Below are 24,974 nucleotides of genomic sequence, written 5' to 3' on the forward strand. Positions count from 1 at the left end.
AACAACCTTTCTGGTATGATTCCTAGGCAGATAAGCAACTTCAATGCTGTGACATACATTGATTTCAATGCAAACAGGTTGTCTAGTAATGTTCCCTTAGATATTGGCCATCTGGGTAAGTGTGAACATATCAATTTCAACAAGAATAGGTTTTCGGGTAAGATTCCTAGGGAGATAAGCAACTTGAGTTCTCTAAAACATAAATTTTAGAAAGAATAGACTTTATGGTAAGATTCCTAGGGAGATAAGAAATTTGAATGCCCTGACAATATCAATATTAGAACAAATAGGTTGACTAGTATGATTCCAAGGAAATTGGTAATAATATTTATCTTAAAAATTATGATTTATCCAAAATGAATTCAACAGTCCCATCCCAATGGAAATCACCATCATAAGCAATCTCTACTCTCTAAAACTATTGAGAAATCACTTCAACGAGAGCATTTCCACTAAATTTATGAAAATGACAAACTTCATCACCACAAATTTCTCTTAAAATAACTTTTCCAGTCTTGTCCCACAAATCCCGTTTTCTCATTTAAATGCAAGTTCTTTCGTAGGGAACCCCTACTTATGCAGAAAAGAGTTAATGTTCTAGGCAGCTAACTGTGAATTCACTTACTGATTACCAAGATTAATCCTCCTCTCCAAAACTTGTTAATGTGTTTAAAACTCTCCTTAAAACAATAAATATTTTCCAATATATCGTTATCAGAAACTGGTCCAGTTCAAAACGAACCAGTTTTAAACAATTTTTGTCGAGACTTGCCCTCGAAATTAGTTTTGGACCAATTCAATTACAAACCAATACACTATACGACCCCAACCACACATGTCCATGACCCATGAAAAAACACCAAAAAAGAAGGATCTAGGCCCCTTTTCAACAATAACATAGCTGTATTTAGATCCCTACCTAACCGCCTATTTTCCCCACACTCTTCACATTCTTTTCATTAAGTATTTGTGAGTACTATTGGGTGTGAGCAGATTTACAATGTTTAAGAACATATAAATGAAAAACAAAAGCCAGTTAGAAAAACAACAATTGAATGCTTTAGTCTTTATGCAATATAACCCTTGATTGAGGTGCAACAGGTTGTTGGACACCACACCAGACTCAAATCCCATAATCTTAGAGGATATTGATCCCTCATTGGAGGGGATCATGGAAAGTCATCCATGCAACATTGGTAGAGAATGAATTTAACTCGATGGATTTGCAGTCACTTTTACCACCACAGGTTCCAAACCATCAAGTCAGAGGTTGATGATACCCATTCAAAGAGAGCATCTTGATACAGGGGATGATCATGAGGACATGAAGTGAATTGTTTGTAATACAACTATTTTTTAACTCTAAATGAGGACATGTAGTGACTTATTTGTAGTACAATTATTTTTCAATTCTAAAGGCCATTTGTAGTCTTGATGTTTCGTGTGTCAATGCCATTAGCTATTTTCACCCTTACATGATATATACACTGATGTACATGAATACTTAAATTTTTATTTAAAATTAAACATTGTATTTTTTATTCAACTGGATTTTCAGCAGGTTCTGGTCTGGTTTGTAATTTTGGACACTCCAAAACATGTTCGGTTACAATTATTATAACTTGGTATAATAATGCATAGAACTCATTTAAAACAGAGTACACAATTTTTGATAGACAAAAACCTATAAGAACCTCTAATCCCTTGTGCTATGTTTATGATAGATCAAAATCAACTTATCTTCCTTTCCCAACTCTACACTGAAAATGATTTTTCTTATCCAAATTTCAAAGAAGGATCTTTATATTTCATATATAAGTGGAACCTTGAGCCATTCATTTTCAACCCAAGAAAATATAGTTTATTGTCACTTTTAATCCAATTTCTCGTCTTCTCGACAACTTGGATAATAGATATACAATGAAGAAGCATAACAAACCAAAGATAATCACATGCATTACATGATTAGAACCCTTCTGTATTATATTTATGTTTAATCTTTTCATGTTGTTATTAACTCCAGCTTGAGCTTTGATCATTGTCATTTCCTACGAAAACCATGTCATTACATAATCAGATAACGAAGGCAACTTTTAAAAATAAGCTACACAAATTAGAGATGCAAATTAATAACAAATACCGAAAAGAACAAGAAGCAACCATTCAATAGAATATAACTACGGAATGCTGTAAATGGCCTAGAACTTTTCCTGCATTTTGATTATATGTGAAAATGTTGTAAATGACCTAACATTTTCCTATATTTTGGTTATAGGTGAGAGCAAAGAATCCTTTCGATCTGACTTAAACTAACAGCTTGTTGAAGCTATCAAGAATAAAAATCACAAACCTGTATCAATTACATCATCAACATGTTAGTGAGTTAATTTCAACTGCTGTTGTCTCATGGATTGAGAATTCATCAATGGGATAAAATTGATTTACTTCTGCAATTTAAAATAGATTTCATTGTTTCTAATTTCTAAACACAAACGTTGTAAGAATTATTTATTTCAACACTAAACATCATACAGAAATGGATGTTCAATGCATGAAAGAAAATGCTAAAAAAGATTTAAAATGTCAACGCTGAAACCTAATCCTTGATTTAAATGGACCATGAAAAAACTCACAACCTTGACTGTATGTAATACCTAAACCAAGAATTAATGCCTTACCAACTTCTCACATCATATTGATCAGCAGTTTCACATGAAAATTCTTAAGATACACCCCTGTTGTGGTCTTTTTCTATTTCCAGGTTTCCTTCAATTTCTTTTTATAATGAAAAATAGGACAATTGCTTAAGCAATAAAAACAGAATCATTACATAAATAATACAAAAAAAAGGTTGTGACATCAATCCTTCCTGGTCAAAAAATATATACTCACAGTACACTCACTTTTGTAATTTATTGACTCTCAAACAAAATTTGGAAATAGATCTCTGTTTTGTTCTGATTTTTTTGAGAGACTTCTCTTCCCTACAAAAATAAGTTAGTGAAGGCAAAACTCCAACCTAGAATCTGCATTTCACACAAATTCAGTTGAAAAGCCTCAAATGATATGCTTTTGGTCGGCGCAGTAATCCAATAGTGAGGTTTGCCTTCACATTTCTATCATAATGAGAAAAAAAAATTGCAGGAGCAATTTATTCCTAATTTTATTTTATTGTAGAGTTGTGGAAAACATCATGCCCCGATCTTTAAGCCCTATATAGGGTGATAAGATGATGATAGTAGCATCCTGATCGATCCTGAGCTCCTCCATTGGTTTTCTCATCACTATTAAATCCATGTGAAACCAAGTTTCTCACGTCAATGCCTCTAATATCCAAGCTAACACCTTGTGCGAGAATTAGTGATATTGCATCTAGTAGAGTCCCTTATTCAACTTTTGGGTCCTGAAAATGACTTCTTTGCCCGTGTTGACACAATTGGTACATGCCACTGGGTTTGCTGAATCCAGTGTACTGCAAGTTGGAATTCATGTCTTTATTTATAAACTCAAATTATTGATAACTCCCAAATTAAAAATCTTGATGGGCAACTCTTGAAACATAACATTTGCATTTATGTTAGGAAGAGAAAGTCACTAAACCATTGTTCCTAGGTTCCAAGTCAACATGCGTGTCGTATTCTCCATAAGCCTTAGGGCTAGCTTGTGTAATGGATTTTCCATTACGATTAAAGGGACTTTTCTCACCTCCTCGCTTAGTTGAATGCGAAAGAATTGATCGTGAACCAAGCAGAGGGAATTCACTTCTTTAATAGGTTCGCTATTTGACATGAAATTAAAGAGGGAATTTCAATACAATCTAGAGGGGCAAAATAAAGTGATTAAGAGAGATCGTCTTAGAATCAGAGACTTGGTTTCTTCAAGTTAGTTATGATCCATGATCCTAGCTTCAATGGAAAATGAGCTATTTTCTCAAACTTCAAAAATCTTCTAGAGGAATTTCATGCCTAATATGTTGGAGAGTCTGTTGATTTCAAGAGTAAAAGGTCGAAGATAATGAAATAATGAACCAAATGTTTATGACAATTTTTTTTAATGATTATAATTATATAGGTTTCATATTCCTTAACCTTCTAAAGTTTTTCCAAATGGGAACCTCCTAAGCCTATGGAACCTTTCAAAACTAGTAACTATGTTGTCAAAGCACATGTTCTTTGCTTTTCCTAAATTTGGAGTATATAGAATACCATAGATCTAGATCATGGGAATGAAACACTGAAAATAGTCAAAGGAGTTGTTTACGTAAAATGCACTGTAAACAAGAAAATGGGTAAGTGAGGACAACCTACCTTCTCCTCTCCAACAACCCATATTGGGTCTGTGCTAAAACTATGAGAATAGGTGAAACAGCCCTCAATCTCGAATTATTGTCACTTTTAATCCATTTGCTCATCTTTTCTACACCTTGGATAACAGATATACAATGAAGAAGCATAACAAACCAAAGATAATTACATGCATTACATGATTAGAACCCTTATGTATTATATTTTTGTTTAATCTTTTCATGTTGTTCTTAACTCCAGCTTGAGATTTAATCATTGTCATTTCCTGTGACAACCATGTCATTACATAATCAGATAAAGAAGGCAACTTTTAAAAATAATCTACACAAATTAGAGACGGAAAATTAATAAAAAATACCCAAAAGAACAAGAAGCAACCATTCAATAGAATATAACTGTGCAATGCTGTAAATGGCCTAGAACTTTTCCTGTATTTTAATTATATGTGAAAATGTTGTAAATGACCTACCATTTTCCTATATTTTGGTTATAGGTGAGAGCAAAGAATCCTTTCAATCTGACTTAAACTAACATCTTGTTGAAGCTATCAAGAATAAAAAATCACAAACTTGTATCAATTACATCATCAACGTGTTAGTGAGTTAATTTCAACTGCAATTGTCTCATGGATTGAGAATTCATCAATGAGATATAATTGATTTACTTCTATAATTTAAAATAGATCTCATTGTTTCTAATTTATAAACCCAAATGATGATAAAACCGATGGAGATCAGAATCGATCAAGATGCTACTATCGTCATCCTGCCACCCCATATAGGGCTCAAAGATCGGGGCATGGCGTTTTCCATAGCTCTACAATAAAATAAAATCAGGAATAAATTGTTGCTGCTGTTTTTTTTTCATTATGATAGAAATGTGAAGGCAAACCTCATTGTTGGATTACTACGTCGACCAAAAGCATCTCATTTGAGGCTTTTCAATTGAATTTGTGTGAAATGAAGATTCTAGGTTGGAATTTTGCCTTCACTAACTTATTTTTGTAGGAAAGAGAAGTCTCTCAAAAAAATCAGAATAAAACAGAGATCTATTTCTGATTGTTGTAAGAATTATTGATTTCAACACTAAACAACATCTGGAAATGGACGTTCAATGCATGAAAGAAAATGATGAAAAAGATTTAGAATGCCAACGCTGAAACCTAATCCTTGATTTAAATGGATCATGAAAAAACTAAAAAACCTGACAGTATTTAAGACCTAAACCAAGAATTAATACCTTACCGGCTTCTCACATCATATTGATCAATAGTTTCACATGAAAATTCTTAAGATACACCCCTGTTGTGGTATTTTCCTATTGCCAGGTTTCCTTCAATTTCTTTTTATAATGAAAGACATGAAAATTGCTTAAACAATAAAAACAGAAGCATTACATAAATGATCCAAAAAAAGGGTTCTGACATCAATCCTTCCTGGTCAAAAATATATACTCAAAGTATACTCAGTTTTGTAATTTATTAACTCTCAAACAAAATTTGGAAATAGATCTCTGTTTTGTTCTGATTTTTTTGAGAGACTTCTTTTCCCTACAAAAATAAGTTAGTGAATGAAAAATTACAGCCTAGAATATGCATTTCACACAAATTCAATTGAAAAGCCTCAAATGATATGCTTTTGGTCGACGCAGTAATCCAACAGTGAGGTTTGCCTTCACAGTTCTATCATAATGAAAAAAATAGTAGCAACAATTTATTCCTCATTTTATTTTATTGTAGAGCTGTGGAAAACGTCATGCCCTGATCTTTGAGCCCTATATGGGGTGGTAGGATAACAATAGTAGCATCCTGATTGATCCTGAGCTCCTCCATTGGTTTTCTCGTCACTATTAAATCCATGTGAAACCCAGTTTCTCTCGTCAATGCCTCTGATATCCAAGCTAACACCTAGTTCGAGAATTAGTGACATGCCATCTGGTAGAGTCCCTTCTTCAGCTTTTGGGTCCTGGAAATGACTTCTTTGCCCTTGTTGACACAATTGGTACACGACACTAGGTTTGTTGAATCTAGTGTATTGCAAGTTAGAATTCATGGTATTATTGATAGACTCAAATTATGGATAACTCTTAAATTAAGAATCTTGATGGGCAACACTCTAAACTTAACACTTTCATTGATGTGAGGAATAGGAAGTCACTAAACCATTGTATGTGAAAATGTTGTAAATGACCTAACATTTTCCTACATTTTAGTTATAGGTGAGAGCAAAGAATCCTTTCCATCTGATTTAAACTAACAACTTGTTGAAGCTATCAAGAATAAAAAATCACAAACCTGTATCAATTACATCATCAACATGTCAGTGAATTAATTTCAACTACAGTTATCTCATGGATTGAGAATTCATCAATGAGATAAAATTGATTTCCTTCTACAATTTAAAATAGATTTCGTTGTTTCTAATTTATAAACCCAAATGTTGTAAGAATTATTGATTTCAACACTAAACAACATCCAGAAATGGACGTTCAATGCATGAAAGAAAATGCTGAAAAAGATTTAGGATACCAACGGTGAAACCTAATCCTTGATTTAAATGGACCATGAAAAAACTCACAACCCCGACAGTATTTAAGACCTAAACCAAGAATTAATACCTTACCAGCTTCTCACATCATATTGATCAGCAGTTTCACATGAAAATTCTTAAGATACACCCCTGTTGTTGTCTTTTCCTCTTTCCGTGTTTCCTTCAATTTATTTTTATAATGAAAGACAGGACAATTGATTAAACAATAAAAATAGAATCATTACATAAATAATCCAAAAAAAGGGTTCTAACATCAATCCTTCCTGGTCAAAAATATATACTCCAAGTAATCCTTCCTGAGCAAAAATATATACTCAAAGTATACTCAGTTTTGTAATTTATTGACTCTCAAACAAAATTTGGAAATAGACCTCTGTTTTGTTCTGATTTTCTTGGGAGACTTCTCTTCCCTACAAAAATAAGTTAGTGAGTGCAAAATTCCAGCCTAAAATCTGCATTTAACACAAACTCAATTGAAAAGCCTCAAATGATATGCTTTTGTTCGACGCAGTAATCCAACAGTGAGGTTTGCCTTCACATTTCTATCATAATTAAAAACCGATTTCTAAGACCATGAATATAGTCCAACATTATTTTCTTAATGTCACAAAATATGCTATCAATTTTCTATTACTGAAACAACAATGTACACCACATTCCATCTTACATGTGATTTAACAAAAAAATTGGTAACCCAAAAATAAAAATTAAGCCATCCATTGGGGTTTTCTTTCTTGATCTCGTCTGCCCCACCCTAATGTCATGTCAAAAAGGGGTAAGGGACCGTGTAAGCCCTGTGCAGCTATGGCAGAATAGAAACCCATCAGGCATGGCACCTGAGCAGAAGAAAGTCTATGCAATGTGGTGAAACCTCGACCCTGAGGCGTGTTTATCAAAATAACTTCTAAAAAGGAAGAAAATAAATATTGCATCAAACTACAGTCGCGTAAGTTTTGTTCTGATATGTTAACCTGCAGACAGACCGATTAAGATTTTGAGCATGAGGCTGTCCTCTCTTTTTATTCTTTTTCTTGCATAGTTTTCCCTAAATTCCTTAGAGGGTGATCATATATTTGTGATATGATTACATTTCTGATAAGTTTGAGCATCATTTTCAAGAAAAGGAAATATTGAGAGAATTCATCCTTACCAGCTGGCTGAGAAACCCATTCTGGAACCTAGCCTCTGACTCTATCTCCTGAGCTATCTGGAAGTTGATGAAAATAATACAAAAAGGCCAAGATTACCTTCACAAACTACTTCGAAAATTACAGATTTCAGTACAAAGCTCAATACAAGATCCCTTTATTGGGGTTTGTAGACAAACAAGGGTTAACAAATATGGGATGCATGGCCTACATTTTTGAGATGGGAAACCTTATGATGCAATCCATCAATCTCTTCATCCAGGTCCCCATGAATTGGATTGACCCTCAACTACAATTGTTCGCTCTGGGGATTCGATCTCCTGCTCAACCCCTCTCTACAAAAAACAATCAATATCACCGCATGCATATCTCCATGAAATTGATAAAATAGAAATGGGTGTGCTTAATTGAAAAAATTGAAAGGAAAATGATGGAATGGTACCTTCATCGGAAGGGCCCTAAAGCGTAAGCAAAATTCCCTCTGGGCACCGGTGCCATCAACAAAAAATTGAAGCAACCGTTTGAGAAGAGAAATTGTATGGGTTTCCAGAACGATTGTATGGGAGGAATGCCACCATTGAAATCAAACTCCCCATAAATTTAAAGGACATGTCTCAAAATATGGCATCACATAAGAATAAGATTTAGCGGCTGCCGACATTCCTGGGCAGGTAAAGAAGGCAGCCACCACCATGTTGTGTCCATTCAAGAAGTAATGGCATCTCTTCTCCACATTATTTTTCGTGTGGCTAGCTTTAAGTAGAAAAAAGTGGAAGCTTTGAGAAAATGGGTTGCGTCTATGGGGTTTTAGGCTCATAGTTCAGGTGGTTAGGGTTCATGGGCTTGACAGTTGAAGCAGTTGTGGCGGTGATGAGATCTAATGGTTAAGATTTTTTGAATCGTCTAACAATTGATCAAAGGGTGCTAAAGGAGACAGAGTGGCATTTTAGGGAATGCTTTTTCAGAGGGAAACACATTACGGCGTAAAAATAATTTCAACCAGATAAATTTTATTATATAAAATGTCAAGTATTACAATATGAGTTTCCAACATAATATTGGTTGGACTACAATTTACACATGAAATACTATTTCATCGACATTTCAAAACATTATCACTATGTTGCCAAGGCATTGCAAGTGAATTTACCAACTTCGAATACTTGACCATTAGTCTCTATGTGTGTGTCTTATGCAAGATATATTTTTCTCTAAGGGTATCACTAGACCGGTTCTCTTCTCTCTCTCATTTTGCATTTGTCACTCTAGTGTTATTGTTCTCCTCTTTCTTCAATTCCTGCTTCTTACCATCAATATTGAGTTCCTCTCCTGAAAATGAAACAAGATACACTGCAGAGTATAAGACATGAAAGATGATGAATACTTGAATATAAACTAAAGTAGACTATAAAATATTCATACGACATATACCTCAACATCAACAATCCCAATGTCATTTTCCCCCATAAAATAAAGAAAAGCGAACAAGATATGTTCAGTTGTGGATAGTGGCAATATGTAGCCATATGACATGTATAGACAAAGCGAATAAATATCACCATAGAAAATAAAATGTCAGTAACTTTGTTATATTCAACCTTCAGAGAAAGCTTAGGCGCAATCATGCCAATTAAGTTACATGTTAAAAAACTTAGGTTGTTGATAACTTCTTAAAACAAATAATATGCGGTGTGATGTTTAACCATTGTTGTTTTATTCACAACAACATTTCATTCTCTAACACGTGAAATTGGTAAAGTATATAGACAACATGTGCTCAAATAACAACATGAAAGTTTTTTAATAGTCATGAAAATATTTTAACAAAAAGCAACTAAAAGGATTTCAATTAATATTGTGTAATACTAAACTCATCTTCAAGATTTGGATGTTTTTTAAATGGACATGATACCAAGTATTTTCATTTTCATAGTTAAAAGAAAAAACAAAATCAAAAGAAACATTCAAAATAAATAAAACAATAAGAGAGGATATCGTGGAATGAACATTGCAATTATAACAAATTTATTTACATGTCCACCAGTTTCTTGTCTAGAGTTCCTAAAACATTTGTTTCCCCAAAATAACCATGAGGTGAAAGAATCACAACATTAAAAACCATAGGAATCCCTACTAGAAACATTTACAAAGTTGATGGTTTAGGTGCCCGAAGGATCTCCAACAACAAATGAATCATATCAAAGACATGTTCTACATTGTCTCCCCTTCCTTTTTCCAATCCCATTTCCTGTAACTTTCCCACATGAGAGTCAAGTAACAATCAAGCGAAGAAATTGACATTTTTTTTCATCTTTTATATCTATAAAATTTGAATCTAGTATATTTCATGAACATATTAATTCATATTGAAAGCCTTCCTCTCATGAGAAGGTATCAATCTTGAAGTAGGACATAAGAAAAATAAACCTTAATGAGGTCCTCAAGCAATTCCTAGAATATAAATATTTTTGTTATTGTGATATCTTGGGTAGAAAAAATAACATATCTCCAAAAGAAAATTCCATATATTACTTGTGTTCAAAATCTATTTATGGTGTATTTGTAGGTAGTGTTTTAGATGTTCTTCTGCCTATACCAAAGAAGACTGTAGATTTCTTAAACTATTTATCCTTTCATTCAACATCAATTTCTGAAAGATAAATGTCACACATTAATCTTTTCCACTTCTCAACATGTTACAAATGATAAATTGAAATTCACATAAAACCAAGAGTAAACCCTTTTTCTAACCAAAATAAACAAACAAATAGTGCCTCTAATAAAACTTTACATCTAAGAAATTACTCTGCCACGTGCATGGGCTAAATTTGAGATTATTTGAACCATATTTAGGTCATACTTAATGGGATGTTTTTGTGTTTAATGTGATGTCAATTTGGCATTAAAAGGAATATATAAATCGAGGTTATTATCAGTGAAATTCAAGTATAATTCAAAAACATTAACGAAATTGTAAGGTAGTGGAGAGAGAAACATCTTCATAATTAGGCTTCCCTATTTTAGTTTGATTTGAATTGAGTTTGTATTTGAATATATCATTTTCTCTAAAGAAGTGAAATAGAAACAACCCAGACAATCCCAAACCTTCCTTTCCTAGTTATCCATACCTATCTCCTAGCCTTGCTAAAATAATGTGCTTTAAATTATTTAAAGAGTAGAATGAATTTGTTACAAAACAATTGTGGCCATAATGATATTAATGATAAGCTCCACAAAGAAAGTTTTCAATTGGGTTTATCTCTAGTGGTTATGAGGAATGATTGTTATCCTTCCAACCTAGTTTCAATTTCCATAAGTGACGTGCTGAGATCATAAAAAGCATATTGGTTTAATGACATTGAACTTTGTTGTTGACTGGCATTCAGTGAGGTAAATCTTTGGTCACCATCCTTTCTAGTTCACTGCAAAAACAATTGCCCAATTGCTACATGAGTGATGTCATAGTTGCGACTTGCGAATTCTTTCCTAGCATATTCTTGTTGGATCTTGACATTCATCTGCCTTACCAAAACGTTCAACTTATTTCTTTCCTGTATTCAATAAAAAATGTATGTGGTATTGACAAAGTCAATTCAATTAAAGACCCATTTTCAGCTTCTGACAAGGATCAGTAATGATTTTGTGCTTCACTCTTCGCCTCAACTCCTCTTGTATTGGCAAACAATAAGATGTAAAAAGTGAACTACCATATCTTATTTTGTCTATAAAATCCTTCACAATTGAATTTGGAGGTAGTTGTTGCACATTCATTTAGTTAACAATAATAAGAAATCATTTATTCATGAAATTAATATGATGGTGTTGGCATTATGATGCATGTGTTGTCCTTGATTATAACTCACTTGTAACAGAATTCACAGGTTAGTTAAGAGGTGATAGAATGAATACAATAGAATACTATAATGAATACAGATGTGAGAGAATGCATGATATTTCGGAAGATTCAGTTCAGAGGAACGATAAAGTTGGAAGTTCAAGAATTATATGTCGGGTTTTTTAAGCCAAGTCATGTATGCACGCGAGTTTAGTGAATAAAATTAGCGTATGGTTTTTGCACCATGGTATTCTAAAAACCAGGGGCACTTACCATGGTATTGGCCCACAGTAATGAGTGCGACAACGAATATTGATCCCATCAAAGATTACCATTAGCACTAATGTAGTTTTGACCTGTGGTATTCGATAAGGGCTAAACTATATAAAGAGGTGTAGATCAAAGTGAAAAGTGTGCAAGTGAAAGGGTTTTTGATGAATACTTCAATCTGAAGTATATTTTCATTGTAAGGGCCATAATTATCACAATGATCTAAAATAATTATGCACCGATGAATACAATGATGGATCAGGATCATGAGACCTGAAATGAATTTTCATTGTATGATATTCTCAAGGATTGAATGGAGCTAAGTAATGATGCATGTTTTTATCTCTGATTATTATGATCTGGGTCTTTTTGAAGTTTTGAAGAGCTGCACAATTTTAGGTCAAAATTTGTAGATCTATACGTTGGTTGGTTCCAGGAAAAGCGCGTATACACGCCGGTTCACTTCTGCAAAGTCATGTATATAAGGTAAGGGGTTTTAGTTCATAAATGATTGATCAACCTGATCAGTCATGTTGTTTCTCTGTTGTCTGTCAATGATGTCACCATGTTGATCTAGGTTGAATGATAATGTATGAAGTAGATCTGATTGAATGATGAAGTTGAATTTGGTTATTAATTGATTGAAGAATGTTAAGATTACTTGTTGATTGTGATTGAAGATTAGAGGCAATTGTGTGATTTGTTCAGAGTTTTCCAGTAGATTTGAGTATGATTTATTGTTCTTTTCCGAAATTGCAGTGTTCAATTTTTTAGTTTTCAGTATATTAATATCTATATGCAGGTTTCTCTACAGAAAAGGGCGTATGCACGTGAATTGCCTTAAGTGAAATAACGTATACATTTTGGCAAATTAATGATCAGGGTTGCAGTTGATTCTATTTTTTGATGCAATACTCTGAGATCATTTCTATGTATTGGTTACAGTGATCTAAATGTTCCATTTGATTGGTTGAGTTTTGATTAAGTGTCATTTGTTTGGGTTTCAATGATTGGTTGATTCTGTGTCATAGATTTATGATTGTATTTTAGTGCTTATTGAGTATAAATATTGATATTGGATCTAGTCTAAAAATTTGATGAAACGTGGTCCATGGATGTTGCTGAGGGTTGGAGCGTTTAGTGAGGAATTCAAAGCTTCCTACCAATAGTAGCTGTTAATCAGATCAGGGGGTTGGAGCTCCCTTCCGGTAGGAGCTGGAGAACAAGTGAAGGTTGTAGCCTTTAGTAGGTGGGTTCCTCCATATTTGTATGAGTCTACACCAGTACAAGAATGTAAGAAGTTTTTTATAATAATAAGTTTTGAATACTGAGACAAAAACAACAGTGGTTGTCTCCCTCATTGGGTTTCCACCTTAAATCCTAGTGTTAATGTGTGTTTACTTATGTGTGATACTTTATTCTATTCTTACTACACCTATTTACTACTTATCAAATGGATGATAAATCTCCTAAATTATTGTTCAAAGTTTAACAGATAAAGAATTAGTTGTTTTACAAGTTTACTGAGCATACACTAGTTTCTTTTACAATAGTCATGTATATACACTAGTTGGGTTCAGTCAAGTCGTGTATACATTTCAGAAAAGAAAATTATTATTGTGAGTTTTTAAAACACTAGTTCACCCCCCTTGTAAGTATTTTTCCCAACAATTGGTTTAAGAGCAGGTCCTTTAAAAGAAGCTTGATTGCTTGAAGGAAGATCTCCCAAGATGAGCAATAAAAACAGATCGACATCTATCAGACCACCACTCTTCAATGGAAATAATTTTATATATTGGAAGACAAGAGCCAGATCCTATCTTCAGTCCCTTGGAGCAGATTTTTGCGAAATTGTGGAAGGAGGTTACCAATATCCAACTGCAGTTCCCATAGATGCAGCAAAAAAGAAGACGTATGAAACCAATGCCAAAGTTGTCAATGCTTTATTGGGAAGTCTCACAAAATCATAATTTTTCAAAGTTATGTAGCTAAACAAAACAAAAGAAATATCAAACGGAATCATTGAAAGATATGAAGGCGATACCAACATAATAAGTGCTAAACTCCAAACTCTCAGAATTCAATATAAAGCTCTTAGAATGCATAATGATGAAAGCATTGCTAGTTTATTTCTAAGTATACATGAGATTATAAATCACATGAAAAAATTAGGTGAAGAAATAAAGGACACTACTTTAGTAGAGAAAATATTAAGATCTCTAACTCCTAAATTCGAGTCAAAAGTGTTTTCCATTGAAGAGAAGTAGGATCCGTAGACTCTTACTGGTTGTTCAACTTCATGGGATCCTGGCTGCTTTTGAATTGAGGAAAGGAGGTCCCTCAGAACTCATAGAAGCCGCATTTAAAGCATCTGAAAAAGGAAAATAAAAGGAGGAATGCAAGGAATCAACATACATATCAAAAGAAGATGAGGTGAACTTTGTAAAGAAACTTCAACTAGGCACCGAAAGGTTCAGAGGTAAGATTCCCTTCAAATATTTTGCTTGTGGTAGAGTTGGTCATTATGCTAGTAAATGTCCTCATAAAATACAACCACGACAAAGGGAAGGATTCTGCAAAAGGTAATAGGAGACAGTTTTACAGTAGAAGAAGTTATTATACTCATGAAGATAGCGATGGCTTGTCAAATAGTGAAGAGGTGAATCTGATCAAGATCTTAAATTACTCATGGCTTTTGAGAAAAATACTAATGAGTCTAATGATAAGTTTGTCGATGCATTAGAAGAGAAGGATTTCTTTGAAGAAATTACTGAACTCAAAATTTTCTTGGAGAACGAGTGAAGGTTGTAGCCTTCAGTAGGTTGGTTCCTGCGTACTGGTATGAGTCTGCACCAATACAAGAATGTAAGAAGTTTTTGATATTAATAATTTTTGAAGACAAAGATGACAACAACAATGGTTTTCTCCCTCATTGGGTTACCACCTTAAATCCTGGTGTTCATGTGTGTTTACATATGTGTGATAGTCTATTCGGTTCTTACTACACCTATTTACTATTTATCAAATGCCTGATAAATCTCCTACATTTTGGTTCAAATTTTAACAGATAAATAATTAGTTGTTTTACAAGTTTACTAAGAATACACTAGTTTCTTTTACAACAGTCGTGTATATATGCTAGTTGGGTTCAGTCAAGTCGCGTATACATTTCAAATAAGAAAATTATTATTGTGATTTTTTAAAACACTGATTCACCCCCCTGCTTAGTATTTTTCCCAACTTATAGTAGAAATTTCAAAAAACATACATAAAAAATTGTGTAAAAGATTAGAAAATGAATTTCAAAACAAGCATATATCAAAGAAACTACATCATAATATGGTGTTTTTAAGAAAATTATACTCGCTTTATCATCTTCCAACATAATTAGACGGATACTATCATTTGTGCCACATGGTGGGCTACATAATTTATCCACATGTGGGCAACCAACTTTATGAGAAGGGAAAGGGAAAGTTGGTATCACGTTTGCATCCTAGGGAGATAACCGTACTTTAGTTTCCATAATATCATTGTTCCACATTAGCACCCATCATGCCCACTCAACCATCTGAGCGATGAAGGAAGAGTGTGTTTCCTCACCATCCTTGTACCTCCAATGTGCAACAACTCCAAACTCAGCTTGGTGATGCATTTCTTTAGTCTATATTTGTATTTCCAGTTGAAGATCATCATTCCAAAAAACAACAGTGGGCAAATACCGATACCTAAAGCATTTGGACCACAACAAGTTTTAGGAGACTAACCGAAAAAATCCCATTGGTTTGTGCCTAACCTAATCTACACATGATGTAACTTTAATAGAGCGGGATGATGTATATCCCAATTCAGGGAAAGCATAAAACATATATCCTTTTCATATGCAAATGTAGTGCTAAATTAAAATTCCTATATTTGGGGAGTGTGAGAAATGCAAAAGGTTTTCAAAGGGGATGTTGATGAATGATGTATGTAGAATAATTTATTATCCAACATATCCAATGGAATTTTCAAAAATATTAACAATGTCTTATCAAGAAATAGTGCAAATTATGACACCAACACCATGCAAAACATGTTGATATGCCACTATGAAAAGCCTATCGATATGATCAATGATATGCCATTTAAGTTGTACATGCTCCTACAATACCTCAAAAATGTCATCCATAGATTTGCAACAATTGATTTGAATGCACTCTCTCATGAGAGATTTCAACATCTGATTTTCTACTTCAGAATGTATGATGATCATTGAGAAGGGGTCTGTTAAAATAACTTTCCTTACCTATACTACCATTATATGATCTCCCTTGTCATAATTTATCGACCTCCTCGAAGGTCAGGCCTTTCATCTTAGGAGAAAAAGCAAGGAAAAAAAGGAATGCAACCCCAACAATAGCGACAGATACTATAAATGTTTTGGATGTGCCCAACACACCAATAAAAGATAGGAATCTCTATGAAACAATCAAATTAAATATCCAGCAAATGTTGCAACAATGCCTCCACACATACTTCTATATTTTGAAGGATACATTTCGGAATTGATTGTCCATGGAACTGGTCCCATGCTAGGTGAGAAGAAAGCTATATATAAAACCAAACCATGAAAAACAAGCCAACCATAGCTAATTGGACCCACATCACTGTACCAAGAGTGAAAATGATGGGAATAGTATTTCTTGGGTGTTGGCCTTTTTATTAATGAGGTCTAAGGGCATTAGTTTTGTTAGATCCGCAAGTACAGAACCCATCCTTATCCTTTTTTCGACATGACATATGGGTTGGGAAAACACAAGCAAAAGTGGGACCCTAGTATGAAAGGCCTCGTGCTCTGTGAATTGAGGTTTTGTTGGCTGTATAGAGCTGCTAAAATAATGAATTTTAAACCCTATATGATGTTTAAAGCCATAACACTTGCAAAAATACGCCTGCTAAGAAGGCTTGAAATTCAAAATAGTTTAGGGAGATGGAAAGAGTTTGATGCCATAAGTACAAAATACTTGGATCACAGGATTAACTATTTTCTTGATCATGCTACCGAAACAAGATATATTTTAGTAGAGGTAGTCTCGTAGAAGTTCGACACTGAAATTTGTGAAGAATAAAAACAATGTGTTTACACTTAGGAAGTTAATTCTAGGAATGTTGCTACTGTATGTAATTTGTTGAAGGGACATCATTGAGATATGTTGGAGGAATTATCATCTAAATTGATTCCATGTGCTATAATTCAAGTATTGCTTGAAATCCAGGATGATGTTGGATTGGCATTGAAATTATTCAGCTGGTTAGACAAACAATATATTCAACAAACTACAAAATTTCACTTAACTCTGATTCATATATTGATAAGGGAAAAGTTGTACAGTGATGCACAGGTTGTAATGGATCATTCTGTTATTGCATGCAAGTATCAAACCTGAATTTCAGGCATTTTTAGGGCATTAATTTCTACATATTAGGTCTATTTGATACCTATAGTCCTTAACAAGCTGAACAAGACTTGTGCACAACGTAAAATGATGCCAAAAATCGCTGACATATTACAAGTCTTTGCAAGTGACGTTCATTGTTGCAATATGCTTCTTAAAGCTTTAGATCATATGGAACAACTGGAATTAGTGATGGAAATATTTAAATAAAGGCAAGAAAGGGGATTTTTTCCAACTACTAATACTTGTATTTATGTTGTTGAAACTTTTTGTTATAGGGGTAAGCTACTAGAAGCCCCCAAAATTATATAAGCCATCCATCAAACAGACTACGTTACTGACTATTTTACCTATGATTTACTTACTGATGGATATTGCAAGGAAACTAAAGCGTTAGAGGCTATTGATCTTGTGAATTATCTCATTTCACAAGGAGGCTTTGTGCCTCAAATTAAAACTTAGTGCACTTATCAAAGGTCTTTACAGGATAGGTAATTTTAAGGATGTTAACTGCCTCCTACAAAAATTTCAACAAAGGAGATTGAAACCAAGATTTCAAATTTATACAGTTTTAATTGAAACTCATTTGCAGAAGGGAAGCATTGGACATGTTACAGAGCTACACGGTCTAATGCTAGAACATGGTCTTCTCCTTGACATACTAGCTATAGTTCATTCAGTAGCATACTTTGTAATATTGGAATGGTAAAGGAAGTAAATAATCTTATATTTCAAATGTTAGACCAAGGATTAGTTCCTACATCAACAATTTTCTCTGCAGTTGTGGAGATCAATTGCCTCAAGGGCAATGTTGAACAGCTAGACAAAATCCATGATGACATTTTTAGAAAAGTTATAGTATTGAATGTTGCATATACTACACTGATTGAAGGGTTGTATAAAGGAAGACAGCTAGAAGAAGCAAATGAATGGTTTAATGAAAAATAGGAAAGGGGTTTGACTCCCAAAAACAGTAGCTATGTCAATATTATATACAGCCATTGCCATAGTGGGAATTTAAGGATGGCATTGAATTTCTTGGAGGAAATGATTCACAAAGGTTTTCCTCCTCCTACCAAAGTTTTCAACGAAAAGGTTGTTGGTGGGCTTTGGGAAGATGAAGATATTCAAGAAGCTCATAATATTTCTATTCAAATACTAAAGAAAGGTAATGTACTCCAAAAAAAGCATTTATGCCACACTAATTCATGGGAACTTGTAGGAAGGCAATATTCAGGAGACATTGGTTGTAATGGATGAAATGCTCTCAAAAGCCATTTTTTCAGAACCATACATATGCATATTGTTCATTACTTGACTTTGAATACAAAGAGAAACAAATGCAGCTAATAAAAAAATTTAGTGCATGATCGATAATGGGTTACGACACACTATTTTAGTCTATAATCTATTAATTCATGTGTTGAAAATAATACTGAGAGGGGGGGGTGAATCAGTATTATCAAGTTCTTTTAACAAATCTTCTTATTTACACTTTGAATTATTTTTGCATATCAGTACCATAAAATAATGAGCATGAACAAGAAAAACAGATAGTCACACCAAAGAACACCAGATATAAGGTGGAAACCCAATGTGGGTGAAAACCACCTGCTGCAATATGTCTCTATCTTCTTTCAAATTAGAAACTCCTGTTACAATGATTTTGTACTGGTGCAGTCCTTTACCAGTACGCAGGCTGCAACCTGCAGAGAGCTACAACTCTCTCTCGTTTTCCAGTCTCTCCTGGAAGGGAGCTACAACCCCCTACTTCTTTTCTTTCAAGGACCACTTTTCATAAATTTTCAAACTGGATCCAACAACAACATTGAAGCTCATAATCAAACAACCTTCTGAATCACCCAATCACCAGATCCATACATATACAATGATATTATGAGAGTTATCAACCAGATTGGTATAGATCTGCGGATATTTGTACTACCTCCGCACCTGCGCCTTCTGTGGAGCCGCGACCACTGCACCTACGCCTTCTGTGGCGCCTCCGCACTGCGCCTTCCGTGGTGCCTCTGCACTGCGCCTTCTGTGGCACCTCCGCACTGCACCTTCTGTGGCGCCTCTGTGGCGTCTCCGCACTGCGCCTTCTGTGGCGCCTCTATGGCTTCTCCGCACTGCGCCTTCTGTGGCGCCTCCGCACTGCGCCTTCTGTGGCGCCTCCGCACTTCCGCAGCTGCAGCGCTCGAGAGATCACCCTTCACAGATTCGCTTTCAACTTCCCTTTCATAGATCAAACCTTTAAAACAATAACCCAATATTTCAGATCTTAAGATATTCGATTTGCAAGAATGAATTAGCCAAGTGATCTCCTTTGATTTATATAGGCAAGCTCTTCCTCAAATCATAGATCAATACCACGAGCCAAAACCATAGGATCAAGAAACTGTTGGACTAATACCATGAACCAACCATGAAAGTACGTGAGATCAACACTTTTGGATGCAATACCACGGGCCAAAACCATAGGATCAAAAACTGTCGGACAAATACCATGAACCAACCATGAAATTGCGTGAGATCAACACTTTTGGCGAGGTACCATGGTCCAAAACCATAGGTTCAAATACCAAGGACTAACTACCATGGACCAAAGGTAAGTTCTCCAACATGAAAGTGCGTGAACTTTTTCTCTACATGAAATAAACTTTTCTCTACATGAAATAAACTTTTCTCTGCATAAAAATGCGTGAACTTTTCTCTACATGAAATAAACTTTTCTCTGCATATAAGTGCGTGAACTTTTCTCTACATAGAATAAGCTTTTCTCTGCATATAAGTGCGTGAACTTTTCTGCACTATAATTTATCATCTGAGATGAATGGGTTGCCATCAAGTACAACATATGTATCATAAAGCCATACCAGAATCATAATGCCAACAATCTCCCCCTTTGGACTTGATGGCAACCTCAAAATCTTCAGCTCATTCTCCCCCTTTGACATCAAGGGCAAAGGGTTATGCTCCCCCTGAATATGAACCAGATCTGTAAAGAAGAAACATAATCCACCAAACACCATAAATGACCATGAAAGAGATAGAGACATATTGCAGTAATATTCAGATCAGCATCCATGATCGCCTTCTGTACATCCTCCATAATGCCAACAATGCATTATAAGCTCCCCCTGAACCAGTGCTATTTGATCTTCAACCAATCCGCAACCCAGCACATGTACGCATATTCCCGTACAACCAACAATCAGAAGAGATTCAACAACAAGATGATGCATCAACAACCCCCAGCTTTTGCCTGAGGTATTCAAAAGTCTCCCTGGGCAATGGTTTGGTGAGTATATCAGCAACTTGTTCCTTAGAAGGGACATACTCCAACTTGACCTTCTGTTCAAGCACTTGTTCCCGAAGAAAATGATACTTGATTGGTATGTGCTTGGTTTTTGAATGCATGACTGGGTTCTTTGAGATGCTGATTGCACTTGTGTTATCACATAAGATGGAGATAGGTGGTGTACAAGTGATTTGAAAATCCTGCAAGGTCTGCATCATCCAAAGGAGTTGAGTGTAGCAAGATACAGTAGCAACATATTCTGCTTCAGCTGTAGATAAGGCAATCGAACTCTATTTCTTGCTAAACCAAGATACTAGTCTGGAACCCATAAAGAATGCGCCAACACTTGTGCTCTTCCTGTCATCCACGCTTCCGGCCCAATCGGCATTTGTATAAGCATGAAGTGTGAGATTTGTATCTCTAGGATACCATAAACCATAATTTTGAGTCCCTTGAAGATATTTGAAAATTCTCTTCACTGCCTGAAGATGAGTCTCCTTCGGATTTGCCTGAAATCTTCCAACTAATCCAATTGCATGCATGATGTCCGGTCAGGTACCTGTCAGATAAAGTAGACTTCCAATCATAGATCTGTAGGTTGGTTGATGTACTGCTGCAGATTCATCATTTGCACTGAGGCTACATCCTGTGACCATGGGTGTACATACTGGTTTTGCATCTTCCATGCCATATTTCTTCAAAATCTGTTTGAGATACTTGGTTTGAGACAAAAAGATTCCTCCTTCCTTTTGTTGGATTTGCAAACCAAGGAAATATGTCAGTTCTCCCAGCAAGGACATTTCAAATTCTTTCTGCATGACCAAGGCAAAGCTTTCACTCATAGCTTCTTCATTGCTGCCAAAGATAATGTCATCTACATACACAACAAGTATTAGCAATTTGTCATTTTCAACTTTTATATAAAGATTGCTATCTGCTGATCCTTTTGAAAAACCTTGTTGATGAAGATATTTGTCCAAACGATAGTACCAAGCCCTTGGAGCTTGTTTGAGACCATAGAGAGCCTTTTTCAATCTGCATACAAGATTTGGATCATTTCCAAGAATGAAACCATCTGGCTGCTCAATATATACTTCTTCTTCTAAGTCTCCATTCAGAAAGGCTGATTTCACGTCCATTTGAAATACTTTGAAGTTTTGAAAGCTTGAGAGAGCAAGGAACATTCGGATGGCCTCAAGTCTTGCAACAGGAGCAAAGTTTCTTCAAAATCTATTCCTTCTTGCTGCGCATACCCTTTACAAACAAGTCTGGCCTTGTTTCTAATTACTTCTCCATTTTCATTCAATTTATTTTTGAAGACCCATTTTGTTCCTATAACATTCTTATCTTTTGGTCTAGGAACCAACTCCCAAGTGTTGTTCTTTTCGATCTGCTCAAGTTCTTCATCCATTGCTTTGACCCAACATTCATCTTTGCATGCCTCTTTCACATTTTGTGGTTCAGTGGAAGAGAGTAATGCCAAATAGCTTGAAGCTTCTGCAATTGTTCTTCTTGTTTGTACACCTGCTTCTTTCTGCCCCACAATCTGAGATTCTGGATGATTCTTCTGAACATATCTGGATGGAGTCTTCTCTTCTATTCTTGTCTGCTCCTCTGGTTCTTCTTGAGGTTCTTCTTCTTCATCATTCTGTCTTTGAGGGTAGCCTTCATCTTCTTCGATGTCTTCATGATGTACTTGCCTAGGAATGTATCCCTTCTCATCAACCACTACATCAATGCTGTCAACAATTCTGCCAAGTCTTTTATTGTAGCACTTGTATGCTTTGCTATGTGGAGAATAACCAAGAAGAATGCCTTCATCTGCTCTAGGTTCAAGTTTGCCAATTTGCTCATCAGTATTCTTAATATAACATTTGCTCCCAAAGATTTTGAAGTGCTTCACCGAAGGAGTCTCACCACACCAGAGCTCATGAGGGGTTTGAGTGCTGTTAACACGAACATTTGTTTTGTTGAGAATAACAACCGCAGCATGTGCAGCTTCACCCTAGAAAGTTGCGGGAGTACTCGACTCATCAAGCATAGCACGAGCCATTTGTTGGACTGTTATGTTCATTCTTTCCACAACTCCATTTTGCTGAGGAGTTCTAGCTGTAGAGAATTCTCTTCTTATCCCATGTTCTTCACAGAAATCGAAAAATTCATTCGAGGTAAACTCCCCACCTCTGTCAGATCTGAGGCACTTAATTTTGTATCCTGATTCATTTTCAACCAAGGCTTTGAAGGATTTGAATTTTTCGAATGCTTCATCTTTGTGCTTCATTAGTCCTAACCAGACAAACCTGGAGAAATCGTCAATGAATAATATCAAGTATTCTTCTCCTCGAGGTGTTCTTTTTCTGAATGGACCACATGTATCTGTATGTACTAGCTCAAGAGGCATGCTAGCTGATCCTTCCTTCTCTGGAAAATTAGTTCTGGTTTGCTTTCCAAACTGACATGATTTGCATGTGGTGTTGTCTGGAATTTTGATATCTAGAAGATCGCGAACTGCCTGATATTTGCATGCTTTCCTTATTTGTGAAAAGCTTAGATGCCCCAACCTCTGATGCCATAGCCAGTGTTCATCATCCTTGCTTAGATAGCATTGTTGTTGTCCTTCTTCAAATACGTATAGATTATTTGGAGTTCTTTTACCTTTGATCACCGTTTTACCTGTATCAAGATCACGAACAAGACATCCATTTGTTCTAAATATCACCTCGGTTCCTTGATCACACATCTGGCTGACACTTAGAAGATTATGTTTCAATCCATCAACATACAAAACATTTCCAGCCTTGACCTTTTCTTTTAACTGAGCAGTGCCTTTTCCTTTTATAGTTGCAGGAGTATCACTTCCAAAAGAAACTTTCTTTCCCTTTTCTAGAGCAGAATATGACTCAAGTTTTTCTTTATCACCTGTCATATGCTTCGAACATCCACTATCAATGTACCATAGATTTTCCTGTCCCTCTGCATAGAATGCTATCCCACATCTTTCTGTTTGTGGTTCCTTTATTCTCCATGTTTTGGTGATTGAGGCTTGTTCCTTTGTCTGCTGAAACCTGCTCCTGCATTCAGAATCTTCATGACCAAAGTTATTGCAAATAGAACATTCAACTTCATTTTCAAGAGCCGAAAAGTTGTTATAGGTCCTTTTTGTAATCCCGATCATACTTCTTTGTTTTTGAGCTTCTCTAGTCATGATTGTTTTATATGCAACACATTGAGCTGCTTTGTGACCAAAGTTATGGCAAGAGAAACATTGTCCATTGAAGAAATTTCTGCGGTTATCAAATCTACTGGCCAAATGATTGTAATTTCTATTGTCATCCATTCTTGAACTAAATTGAGAAGATTTTACCTGTGGCTGGTTGTAGCTTTTGTTCACCCTTAAAACGGATTGCCCTTGATAGTCTCTGTTTGCAATTCATCCCTGCCTTGCTTGATGGTCTTCATTGTGCTTTTGCTCATTCCTTCTTGCTGCATCAAGATAACTTTTTGAAGTGGTTGCTTGAGAAGTTTCTCCATTATAGCCCAGACTTGTCTTGTTTAGTGGAGAACGCTGTACATTGATAATCTCATCCAAAGTTTCAGATCCTTTGACAAACTTAAGATTAATAACTTTTGTTTTCTCAATCTCTTTTCTAAGACCAACAATTTCACCTTCTAATTTTTCAAGATGTTTTTCCTTTTCATCAATTTGAAATTGTAGAGTATCAATGATCATATTCTTTTCTTCTATACATCTCTTGAGTCTAGTAATTTCTTCAAAAAGGCTATCCACATCTATAGCATCCATATAATCATCATCTTCAAATGCCATTGACAGTTTATAGTCATTACCTTGTTCATCTTCATCACTAATCGATAGACCATCACTATCTTCATGAGTGTAGTAACTTTTCTTGTTTGCACTCTGTTTCTTGTTCCATCTAGCAGGTTCCTTTCCTTTATCCTTATAAGGACATTTTGCAGCATAATGACCTACTCTTCCACAAGAAAAACATTTAAAAGGTACCTTACCTCTGAACCTTCCAGAACCCCTTTGAAGATTTCTGACAAAATTTGATTCTTCTTCTTCTTCTTCTGGCACGTGACTTGCTTCATAGTAATCTCCTTTGCC

General features: G+C 35.1%; 1 pseudogene; it reads right to left on the minus strand.

Moving 5' to 3' along the window:
• Positions 1-4,407: 4,407 nt before the first annotated feature.
• Positions 4,408-24,974, minus strand: part of LOC149236889 (bet1-like protein At4g14600) — a 35,338-nt pseudogene continuing 14,771 nt past the window's right edge.

This window comes from Pinus tabuliformis, chromosome 8 (genome assembly GCF_031772625.1).
Source record: "Pinus tabuliformis cultivar Carrire ecotype Pingquan chromosome 8, CPIR1, whole genome shotgun sequence".
Taxonomy (NCBI): Eukaryota; Viridiplantae; Streptophyta; class Pinopsida; order Pinales; family Pinaceae; genus Pinus; species Pinus tabuliformis.